The following is a 13,399-nucleotide window of genomic DNA, read 5'->3' as shown; positions in this document are numbered from 1 at the left end:
GAGACTGACTCATCATATGAGACTATGGCACAGTGACCTGCAGCACAAGTGTGTAAGCCAAAAAAAAAAAAAAATTTTGTTGTCATAGAAACAAACTGTTATATCAGTTTTTAAATTGAGATGCATAAAATAATTTTGGATTCAGATAAACCTGAATCAAACCAAACATGCATTATTGCCAATTCCAAATTTACAAGCCACATCCTGTCAGTTTCTGTTTCTATTTTTTTTTTTTTATGCCCTGTAATGGCCTAGTTACAGTTAAGACTCCAACCATCAAGAACCACCAAACCTTCAATGGAGCTCCAGCTATTGTCCCTGCTCTTAAAAGCCTCTTCCTCCTTTTTGATCCCCATTGATCACCAAGCTGACGTTTTTGCCAAGACAGCTTAAAGTTTGCAAAGAAACCTTCTCTTCTAGCTGCAGATTGTATTTTGATGTCTGCAGAGCTATTCTAACATCATCGCACACATCAAGTGTCACTTTTCACTGTCTGAATATTCAAAGATCACAGCGCTGAAATAAATATGTGTACTTATGAAACACAAGCTAATCTGATCACGTCGTATTTTGATGTGTGACGTTTGAGCCGACTGCAGATGGTAGTTTGTATTTTCGCCATGTATCCTTGAACTCGCCCTTCCTGCTGATAATATGAAGAAGCCACAAGCGTTTGGCGTGTAACGCTGAGGGTTTAATAGTCGAGCAGATGGACTTGGGGTCTGAAATGCCATAGTTGTCCATTTATGCGCTAATCATTTAGGGACGCTACTCGACTGACCTTTTCCAAAGCATTTGGTTAAAGGTGGCACTGTGTTCTGTTATTAAAGGCCAAAAACAGCTCCCCAAATCGAGACAAAAGAAAGCAAAGCACTGTGTAATAATAGCAGGTGCCCTCAATTATGAAAATATTGGTATTTTGTAAAATGGTTGAAAACGGTCACGCTTTGGAGATTAAGTTATGATATGCATTTTAAAAAATCTGAGTCGAGACATGTTTGTGAAGATTATGCAAGCCTGAAGTGATATTAGCAGAAGTGCATTGTAGAAATTGAAGAAATTTAGCATAATTTACTCGAATTTATTCTTCATGGGAACAGATTTGGAGAAATGTAACATTCTGTCACTTGCTCATCAATGGATCCTCTGCAGTGAATGGGTGCCGTCAGAAAGAGAGTCCAAACAGCTGATATAAACATCACAATAATCCACACTCCAGTCTATCAATTAATGTTTTGAGAAGCAAAAAGATGTGTGCTCGTAAGAAACAAATCCAACATTAAGATCTTTTTAATTTCAAAACTTTGCTTCTGGCTAAAATACTAAAATAATATTGCTTTCTCCTGTAAAAAAAAGTTGTCTTGTCTGAATCAGGGGAGAAATATGCACCGTTTACCAGCTAAAAGAGACGTTTTAAATCAGTTCGATGTATTTTGATGTAGGAGGACAATAATAAACTTTTCAACTGTTATTTTGGATTATGGAGTCATATTTTATCAGGAAGTAAAGGTTTGAAGTTAAAAATGTGTTTAATGTTTTAATGATTGATTTGTTTTTTCAAACATGCAGCTTATCACTTCTCAAGACATTAATTGATGGACTGGAGTGGTGTGATTACTTTTGGATTATTGTGATGTTTTTATCAGCTGTTTGGACTCTCATTCTGACGGCACCCATTCACTGCAGAGGATCCATTGGTGAGCAAGTGATGCAATGCTACATTATGAATAAACAAAACTCATCTACATCTTGGATGGGCTGAGGGTGAGTACATTTTCAGCTTCTTGTTTCTTTGTTATCATTTGTGAAGTTTACTAGCAATTTATTTGTTTTGTTATTGATTTGTTTAGAAACTTATGTAGGCTGTGTTCCAAACACAAGTGAGTCGCCTTGCCGTCTGCTATCTACATAGGCAGCTGGATTCTCATATGCAACTATTTGAAATGCTCTTCATGACCAGCAGCTCCGGTAACAGTCACTCACGCACCAGACAATTAACACTCCTTACGAGAAGTGTGTGAGAGATTCAACACTCATGCCGCCTTCGACTTCTCCGGGGAAGTTCCTAATTATGAGTTTGGAAGTTATAATTATGATGTGATGTGCATTCAAGTGATTTTGGTCCGAGTGAAATGAACGCTTTGGGCAATTTCATACCGTATTTCTCTTTTGCACTTCCTGACAAAAACAGGAAGCTTTTTAGCCCTAGTGTGGCAGAATGAAGAGGAAAGGAGGAGTGTTAGGTGTGTAAATGATGCTTTATCCTTGTGTTTTATCATACCCACATTGCCACATTATAGGAATGTTATTTGGTTGTGCAAACCTGTGCCTCATACATGATGTATGTATGCATGTATATGTGTTTGTGACCAATTTGTTGGCAGGATTTTTTTTATGATCAATTTGTAAAGTCGTTTTTTCATTACGCAATTGTAAAGATTTTAATATATTCTTACATCAACGTGTTACTAAGCAAACTACAATCTAATAAGCTATTATAATGACAAGTAATGGATGATTTGTGTATTTTTAAATTAATCCGATTGAACTGCAGTATGTTTAGTATTGAATTAAAATATGCTTTATAATCTTCCTTCATCTTATTCGCAAACGTTCTATGCTATTCTCAGATGACTATGATACCTAAAAATGAGGTTTTGAATCAGTTATTAAATGATTATAAAATTGCGTAATGACATTGTTAATAATAGTAAATATCAATAATAATTGTTTAAATTATTTTAAAATCAGGGTCATAAACATTAATTATTTATTTAGTATTTTTCTTCTCCAAAAGTTTAATTTTCTCAGATATTTTATTTCTATTTTGTTTGTTTATATGCCATTCAAATTGCTTATGACTCAGAATAATTTGTTATTTTGATATTATTTAGATTTTTGCGTTTTTCTAAGTGTCAATGAAGTTGCCTGTCATTTTGAGGTCATTTTTGAACCCTGATTATAATAATGAGCAAAGTGTTGAGCATATGATCTTCGGGAGGTCAGAGTGTTCAGAACTGATATAGCAGCAGACCGCAAGATTCTCCTCAGCACATTTCCTCCGTCTCATCAGTCACAAACAAACACACACCTGCATCTACCTCCCCTGGAGCACAAACGCGTTCTGTTTGCCGATTCCCACAGACTGGCACCACACAACACAGACAAAACCACTGCTGGGTTTCTAATTACACTGTTAATTGCAGTCCAAAGTGGGGATGGATTTAGTGAACTACTTTTTTTTTTTTTTTTTTTTTTTTCATCCCGCTTTTGTCCTCAGCATTCCTCAGGAGAGACCACCAGCCGTCAGGTCGAGTTTTGGACCTGGAAAAGGAACTAATTTAGTAAATGACTCTCTGTGAGCAGGTCTCTATAGGTTGCTGTTGACATACACTACTGATCAAAAGTTCGAAATAATATATATATATTTTTTTTTTTTTTTTTTTAATGGAGTCTGTTATGCTCACCAAGACTGCATTTATCTGATTAAAATACAGTGAAAACAGTAATATTGTGAAATAACAGTACAATTTAAAATAACTGTTTTCTATTTGAATATATTTTAAAATGTAATTTATTCCTCTGATGCAAAGCTGAATTTTCAGCATCATTAATCCAGTCTTCAGTGTCACATGATCCTTCAGAAATCACTCTAATATGCTAATATTATTATCTTTGATAATCATCATCAGTGTTGAAAATTATGCTGCTTCATATTTTTGTGGAAACAGATACACTACAGTTGAAATGTTAAGGGTTAGACACATTAAATTAATCAAAAGAGACAGAGACATTTATAAGGTTACAAATATTTATTTTTCAAGTAAAGGATGTTCTTTTGAACTTTCTATTCAACAAAGAATCCTGCAAACTTATGATAATAATAAGAATAATTTTTAATAACCGAGCAGCAGATCAGCATGATTTCTGAAGGATCATGTGACACTGAAGACTGGATTAATGATGCTGAAAATTCAGCTTTGCATCACAGGAATAAATTACATATTATAAATAAATTCACAAAGGAAATGGTTGTCAGTTTGTAAAAAATATTTCACAAAATTACAGTTTTTGCTGTATTTTTGGTCAAATATTTGCAGTCTTTGTGAGCCAAAAAATAATCTTAATTATTCCAAAGTTTTGAGTAGTACAGTGGAGTCCAAAGATAATTAGTTGTGCTTCCTAAGACAAGTGTCATTATTAATATTGCTCATGGTTGAGGTTAGTGGTCTGTCGGATCAGCAGCTGTCACTCAAATCACTCTCTCTCATTGAAAATGAATAACTTCCGTTTGCTTTTGTGAAAGGCTCTTTATGCTGTCTGAAGTTAGTCCGAATTGATGGACCTCAGAGAGCTTTCCTCACCCTCGAACCCAACAATCCATCAAGATGCATCGGAAATGCCATGGCAACATACACTAAAAGCTGACCTCCGCTGTCACGGGCCATTCACCGTCACATCAAATGAAAGAGAGATGCACATCAGCAGAGGAAGCGGCGGGTTTATCTTCAGGTTCAGCTGAGTTGGGATGTGGAAACATATGGCATTGGCGAAAAAGAAATCAGGAGGACTCTAATGTGATTGTTTAAGGTACATTGAACAACTTGTGACAATTCTCACAGCTCATGTATTTATTCATTCAGTGCCTGGTCTTCACTTGGTGATAATTGTTTGAATTGGTGCAGCAAATGTTATTGCTTTTGTGTACGAAGGGAGATTAATTCATCCGCTATGTTCCCCTATGTATGAGTGGGTGTCTTATTTCTCATATGTATACTTATTTTCAACAATTCCTTTTTCTTCTTTCAGTTTGACTGCCTGTCTTTGTGTGTCTTTTACTATTTGTCTCTCTCTCACTCTCATTTTCTGATTTCTACGAATATATAGGTATTCGAGAAAAAGAGCTGTAGGTCGAAACTAGGCCAAGGTGAACCTGTATAGATTGGTAGGTATGATTGTAAATACTGTGTGACCGTAAGAATGTCAATCGGTGCTGATTCTGCAACTGTATTCTACATATTTGCGCAGATAAGGGGTGGGCAGAGCTGAATTATGTGCAGAATGTTGAAGTACAAACAAGTAAAGATAAAGGATAAGGAGCTTAATAATAAAGAGGTTGCTGTTTGGCCGAATGCACGAAAAAAAAAAAAACTGTTTAGTTGTTTAGGGTTGCCAAAAATCACAAATTTGCCTTCTTATTCTAATGTTTTCAAATGTGGCATAGCTATCCATTTTAAAATATTACTTTTTTTTTTCAAAGTCAAGTTTTGAATCTGTTTTTTTGCACTAAGGTAACTAAAACTGTAATAAAACATAATAAAAATATATAGAGACAAAACAACGATTTGAACTTTAAAATAAAAATATAAATAAAAGCTAATTCAAAATCTGTAATAGTAATACAAATAATAAAATTATATGCATTCGAAAATAACATTGATTATAAAATGACGGGCTCAGATTACTTGCTTCACAAGTACACAAATTGTCGATCATACTTTTATTTATTGCTCAATAATATGATATTTTGGCATCAATAAAGGTTAAAATTGAAAGAGAAAATAATCAGATGAGATACATTTATTTGTAGAGTATTTTTTCCTTTTGTATCCTTATCTTGTTATAATGACTGGATGGTGCACACTGTCAACCAAAAGTTTGTTGTAAATAACAAATAACATTATTTTTCATGCATTTGTAGTAAAATAAATAAATTCAACCTTTTTAAGCTTAACTGGCCCCAAATTGTAGTGTGCATAGAATAATTCCAACTCAAATCAATATTTTATCATGTAAGAGACATGAAAATTGCAGGGACAATGGCCAATCGTTCTGCACCTGTAGTTCACACTCCTGCCTCTCACCTTTTCATCAAATCCACACACTCGTTCACGCCTCTGAAACTTTTTCAAATGGTGCTTGGATAATGCTGTTTTCAAACACCCATGTGGCGTTGGCTTTGGATTGTTTACTGGGCAGTCATTTAATGGTTTTGCAGGAACGTTTGACTTTTATGAGGCCAGCTGAGCATTTGATGTGTGATTTCGAGCAGTGTGAAGCTGATGATGAACACTGAATTTCAGAGAGTTAAGTGTGTTTCAGTACCTTTCACAATTTTGGGCTAAATCTTTGTTATTATTATTATTAATTATTTATTTATTTTTAAATAAAGTATTTATTTCTTTATCTATTTAGAAATAGTTATTTTCAGTGAGAAAACATTATTATTATTATTATTTTAAAGCAGCAAATGAAATTAGAATGATTTCTGAAGGATCATGTAACATTGCAGACTGAAGTTATTTTGATATGTAAGAACATTTCACAAAATTTTTTTTTTTTTTACATTTAAAAATCTTATCAACCCCAAAATGTTGATCCGTACTGTTGTTATAATTTACAGGTATATGTATATTTTATTTATTTATTAATTTATTTATTTATTTATTGTTTGTTTATAGTAGTTAATCTGTCCAATTCTTTACAATATTTTTTGTCAACTATTAGTAGTAGACCCTATGGGGTTTTAAATTAATGTTGAACACATCAGAGAGAGAGAAAGAGAGAGTAAAATATGGTTGTAAAACCCTAAATTATGTTTTTCATTACAACAAATTATGATATGACCTTTTGTAGGTATCATTGTGTTGCATCTATTGATCATTTCATGAGAAGAAGCAATAAGCTGTGCACTGTCATTGATTGACTCTGATCTGCACTTCATTAAACCCCATTAGCAAACACACATGTGCTGTCACACTCAGGATGAAGGTCAGACATTTGCATGCTCACACACACACACAGCTAGGAGAGCTATGAGCAGAATTCCTGCCTTCTCATCGAAGAGGAGGGTAGTGGAGAAACGGCTGGTAATCAGGGAGGAGGAGTGTAGGCAGTGATTATGGAAGCGAAGAGGACAGAGTCCTCCTCGGTGGGCCGCGCACCTCATCATTTACAGGGCAGTGTTGAGCGCTTGGGGGTCTCGCTGGAGGACCCGTGTGATTGGGTTGATGAGAGGGTTTTGTTGTGCTGGAGAGGCGGCATGCCACTGCCAGCTGTAAGAAAGAGTATTACCCATAACTGCCTTTCCACCCACACACACACACACACACACACGCACACACACACAAGTGTTTCAGAGTATGAAGGGACGCTGATTCAGAGATGCTGGGATAAAAAGTAGTAGTGCATACTGCTTTTCAGGCTTAATTGTGTCATTTTTGATGCTAAAGGGGTAGCCCACACAAAAATTAAAATGCTGTCAACTTTTACTCACCCTCATGTCAATCCAAACCAGTATGACTGACTTTTTTTCTGTGGAACACAAAATAAGAGATTTTTAAGAATGTTGTTAAGAGTTTGGAGTCCCGTTGCTTTCAATAGAATGGACTTAAAGTTAATGGGACTTAAACTGTTTGATTACAAACATTCTTTAAAAGTTCTTCTTTTGTGTTCCAGTTTGGAACAATGTAACAAGGAGTAAATGATGACAGAATTTTCATTTTTGGGTGAACTGTCCCATTATAACTTTCATTTGTTTCAGCAACCCATGTCATCAACTCTATTGAGATACTATTTTATATATATATATATATATATATATATATATATATATATATATATATATATATATATATATATATATATATATATATATATATATATATATAGCATTTTTGTGTGTGTTTTAATGCTATATAGCATTCTGTGCAATATAGTTTCATTGTTAAACTAAATTTTTTAAAGAGATGTTGCCTTGTCTAATTTTATTTAATTATTTTATTTCAAGTTACATTTTTATGTTCTTATTTTTAATTTGTGTTAATTTCAGGTGTTCAGTGGCCCATAATCAGAGTAGATGCCATATTAAATTTGATATTTAAATGACATATTCAAATATCTATTCTGTACTTTGGTGTCAGTTGTTTTTTTTGTTTTGTTTTTTGCTTCGTATTCAATATTGTGCCTATCCCATGTTTGTCCCAAACTCACAACACTTTTGGGTTGCAGTTCCCTAGAAACCACTCCAAATCCCTGGCAACCACCTAGCAACCACTCCCACATATAAGCATTTAATACATTTAAAAGTACAACCATAATACATTAGTATGACTGGTTGAATCATTTACCAGCCCTGTTTGTATGAAGTTTCCATATCCCATAACTCATTTCACAACCAGGTATTAAACACGGTTGCTTTCGTTTTGCAGTTGTTAACTTTTAGTTTCTACTTGAAACCCCTTTGGCTTGCTTGCCTGCTTAGCTTCAATTGTAAATGCATTACTGTTCATTACTTGTGTTCAAACTAATTTAATAGAAACTGTCTGGAACAGTGGCAAAGAGCTTAGTTTTGAAACATGAAATATTTCTTTAAATGCTAGCTACAGTTTGTGCCGTTGAAAGAGCGTGGGAGGATGTATACAGGTGACGGAGTATATTTCTTCAAGTTTCATTTGCACACAGTGCCATCCGTTCCTGTTTTCTATCAGGTCAAGGTAAGGTCGTTTGCAATTGTCAAATCACCACATCAACTCACTGGAAACACTTTGTTTCCGCATCCAATAGCTTGCATACACAGAATAAAGCAAGATATGAGGAAAATAAACAGGAGGAGAGAGTTGGGGAGGGCCGACTCGTAGGATTGTGATTGTCATGCTGTGATTAATTTCGTTTACTGTAATAGAAATCATCCACAGGTCTGAGGGTGTCTGTTCTTTTTTTAGGGGGGTTCTTTCAGGTAACTGGAAAACTTTGGAAGCGTGAAAACTATCGGTGGTCTGTCTGTGCTCAAGTAATCAAAAGCGGCGGACAATGAACTCTTTCGCTCTGCCCACGACGCAAGGCCACTGAGAGCAGAAATGCAAGAAAAACTTGCAAGGGAAGGTAAGGAGAGGACAGGATGAGGGGGTGTCGCTGAATGAATACATTAATTATCGTGCGCACAAGGGAGTGATTAAAAATGGTTTGGGGAGTGAAAAAAATGCAAATTAAAGAAATGAAACCTGTGATTTTCTCTTTCATGTGAGGAAAGAGCTGCTTTAAAATGAAATTGCTACAGCAGGAGGGACTCCCTCAACCTTTGCCTTCAGACGAGCAGCTGGGTACAGGTATGTGTCTGTTTTCTTTGCTAGGTGACTTGAGCTGACGTCAGAAACTGAGACATAAAGAACTGTGGGTTAAGTTAACCCGGTTAACTCATGCAGTACTGGTAAATGCCTGTGTCCCTTGCAAATACAGGTATATTCCACGTTTTCTCATGCAGAAATTTTATATAACTATATTTTCTCCATACAGAGACTGATCATAATATAATATAATATAGTGTATAATATATAATATAACTTTTTTTTTTTTTTAAGAAATCGTGATTAATAGCAAAATTCCTGGAGAAGAAAAAATAAATAAATGGTAGGAGTACTTATTATGCTAATATAATTCAACCTTCAAACCTCTTTAAAATATTAAGGTTATATTATTTTATATATGCTATATCACTTGATTTTGTATTCATAACCAATTACAATGGAATAATAGATTTATGTTGTACCATTTTCAATTAGATTGTAATTTGCTGTGTTCTATTAGCTGTAGTTCATTCCATTATAAAAGACATGCAATTCTTCATGTCCCTAATATTGTATTTTTCGTTTCCTTTTTGTTTTTTTTTGCCTCAGATCAAAGTATGTAATGTAGTGATTCATCTCAGATTATAGCTTTGAACCTTTTATTTGAGGATTTTTTTCAAACCCTACACAGAAAACAAATGAGAACAAAATAATTTTCCATAGTATTTATACTGTAATTCTTAAAGCAATAAAAATAATGTAAAAGCAGGAAAAGTTTGCACATACTTAATATATACAACACACACACACGTATATATATATATATATGTGTTTGCTTTGCAAAATCATTTGATCAAGGCTGTATGAGACCAGTTGTTGATGTGGGAAGTGCATCATGTGCATTTTTAAGATGACATATAGCTTCCTCTCTGCCAATCCTCCTCTTTCTCTGGGGCTTATGAATTTCAAAACCACCCTCAGCATCAACCCATCTCTCTTTTGCTCTCAGACACTTTCTTTCTCTCACGCACACACCTCATCCGTCACTCATCACCAACTATCGCCTCCACCCTATCTGACGTCTTTTATGGAGAGGCAATAATCTCTAATCAGCTTAAATGTGTTTTTGCATCAAAATATTTAATCCACATTTTTGAAAAGGTGAGTTTGTGACGCAGTGAGCAAGATAAGGCTCAGGATACTGGTTTAAGCTTGGACCCGAGACTTCTGTTTTTCTTCTTTGATGTCTTTCCAAGCACTGCTGATATCTCCTAATTGAATGGGAGTCAATGTCATGATGCATTTTATGTAACTGCTGTATTACTTTTATTTTCACTGTACGCGTTCAAAAGTTTGGGGTCAGTTTTCAGTGTTTCTAAAGTCTCGTATGCTCACCAAAGCTGCATTTGTTTGATCAAAAATACAGTAAAAATGGTAATATTGTGAAATATTATTACAAAAATAAAATAACTGTTTTATATTTACATATATTTTTTTATTTAATTTATTCCTATGTTGCAAAGCTGAATTTTCAGCATTATTACTCCAGTCTTCAGTGTCATATGATCCTTCAGAATTCATTCTAATATGTCTCATTGAGTGATTTTACTTAACCTGTTCTGTATAACCAGAAATGCACTGGACAATTTCAACAAGTTTGTCTGTTTTCTCAGCAATAGTGGCATATTATAGATATGTATGACCCTGGAGCACAAAACAAGTAACCCAGGTATATTTGTAGCAATAGCCAACAATACATTGTATGGGTCAAAATTATCGACTTTTCTTTTATTCCAAAAATATTTGGAATACATTTATTCTAAAAAAATGTATTCTCCAAAAATATTTGGAACAAATTTATTCTAAAAATCATGTTAAATGAAGATATTTAGTAAAGTTCCTACCATAAATATATCGAAACTTAATTTTTGATTAGTAATATGCATTGCTAAGGACTTCATTTGGGTCACTTTAAAGGCAATTTTCTCAATATTTTTATTTATTTATTTTTTTTTGTATTTTTTTTTAACCCTCAGATTCCAGATTTTCAAATAGTTGTATCTCGGCCAAATATCGTCATTTCCCAACAAACCACACATCAGTGAAACGTTTATTTATTCCGCTTTCATGTGATGTATAAATCTCAATTTAAAAAAAATGTACCCTTATGACTGGTTTTGTGGTCCAGGGTAACTCATACTAAATACCCTGATTATCTGAATACAACCAATACATTAACCAATACATGAATAGCATTCTTTATGTTGAAACTCTATCTCTATGCTGCTTTACAGTGATGTGGCTAAAATACGAGTCCTCTATCCATAATATTGTTTTATCCAGTGAAAAAATAATATTGTCTGAATCAGGAGAGAAATCTGCACAGATCAAGCACCGTTTACAGGTCAAAACAGTTCTAAACAAACAGATTTTCATTTAACAAGACATTAGGACTGGAGTGGTGTGGATTACTTTTTTTTTTTGAACACACACCCGGAGCAGTGGGCAGCCATTTATGCTGCGGCGCCCGGGGAGCAGTTGGGGGTTCGGTGCCTTGCTCAAGGGCACCTCAGTCGTGGTATTGAGGGTGGAGAGAGCGCTGGACATTCACTCCCTCCACCTACCGGCCCGAAACTCGAACCCGCAACCTTTGGATTATGAGTCCGACTCGCTAATCATTAGGCCACGACTTCCCCACACTTGTGGATTATTGTGATGTTTTTATCAGCTGTTTAGCCTCTCATTCTGACGGCACCCATTTACTGCAGAGGATCCATTGATGAGCAAGTGACAGAATGTTACATTTCTCCAAATCTGTTCCCATGAAGAAACAAACTCCTCTAAATATTGGATGGCCTTGAGGGTGAGTACAGTTTTAGCATGTTTGCATTTTACCACTGATCTGGTAAACCTCCGTGCTCAGATGAACAACAGAGTTTCCCTCAAATGTCCATGCCATTTAAACCAGATGTATTATTGCTCATGCAACTAGTGGATAAGTTTGAGAACTGCATGTGAATTTTGATTTTGTGTTTTAAAGCATGTGGTTTTGCTGCTAGAAATGTTATTTACATAACATTTTCAATAATGTTCACAAGCTATTATAATTTTTTTCGTTGTCTGCTGTACCCAACCAGTACTGAAGTGTTGCTTTGTTCTGTTGAGAGCGCAACCTTTAAATATCCAATTACCACCGCGGGAAGTTTTTCAAAGATCAAACGAAGCGAGTTACGGACAGTTAGTTGTGTCTGCTTGATGAGGAGAGATGCCAGGTCTGTTGTTACATTTTCAAAACTCACTTTTGTGTGTTTTCTTTTTCTTTTATTTATTTCATAGCTGCTTTTACCCTGTAACTTGCTTGTTAATAATTTAAAAGAAGTCAGCAATCAAAGGAACATGCAATTTACTACCTTGTACTGTGGCTCATACATATTCAACAGCTGAGGCGTATTTAGTTGCTGAGTGGGGCTGTGTCACGCTACAAGACTCCACAAGAAATATAATCAACTTGCCTTTTTTTTTCTCCCTCAATCTTTCTGACAGTCCACAGTGGAAAACATCACACTCTGTCCTATTTTCATTCCCCTTCTTCTCTCCTTCTGTAATTTCATGCAACTTTTTTGTAGTCTTGGCCAGATTCTGACCATGTCTTCAAAACGCCTCCTTCAAATAGGAATGCTAGTGAACCAAACACTCAGTTTCCTACATTTACTGTATTTTGCTAAGCCCCGCCTTAAAAATGTACGGACAAATCCTATCTTAGCAACTGTTGCCATCTGTTATATTACTATACAAGCTTTTGCTCTTGGAAGTTAATGTCATTTCTATGAGTTTTTATGGTTTTAAATCAAATTTTACAAAAAGGTGTACCTAGAGAAGAAATGTAATATTCGTTTTCCTGTTTTTAAACGCTAGAGAAATCCTTAGAAGTTTTCCAAGGGAACATCAAAAATAGGTCAGTTACTCTAAGGTAAATGTAATGCCATTAACGTGATGTGTAGGAACACGAGGGACAGTTCTGTTCACAAACACTAATAGGATCACGTGTAATTACTTTCGAATGTGGCCTTTCTGTCTTGAATTGCTTGTTAGATGCGTGATTCACAATCTCTGCAGTTTTTAATCACATTTCTGCATGGTTTAATCATTTATTTAACGCGAAATGGCAGATAAAAGATGTTGTGCAATGTCACACTCATCAATCTGTGCTCATCATCATTGCTCTGTCAGGTCACAATAATAGTACAGGTAAGATAAGCAAGTGGTAATTAGATGGCCTAAAATGCCACCAAAAGCAGAACAATTTGCATAAAAGACCTTGAATCTCTGGCCTG

This window comes from Barbus barbus (assembly GCF_936440315.1).
Source record: "Barbus barbus genome assembly, chromosome: 23".
In the NCBI taxonomy this organism is placed as follows: domain Eukaryota; kingdom Metazoa; phylum Chordata; class Actinopteri; order Cypriniformes; family Cyprinidae; genus Barbus; species Barbus barbus.
This window is presented reverse-complemented; position numbering follows the sequence as displayed.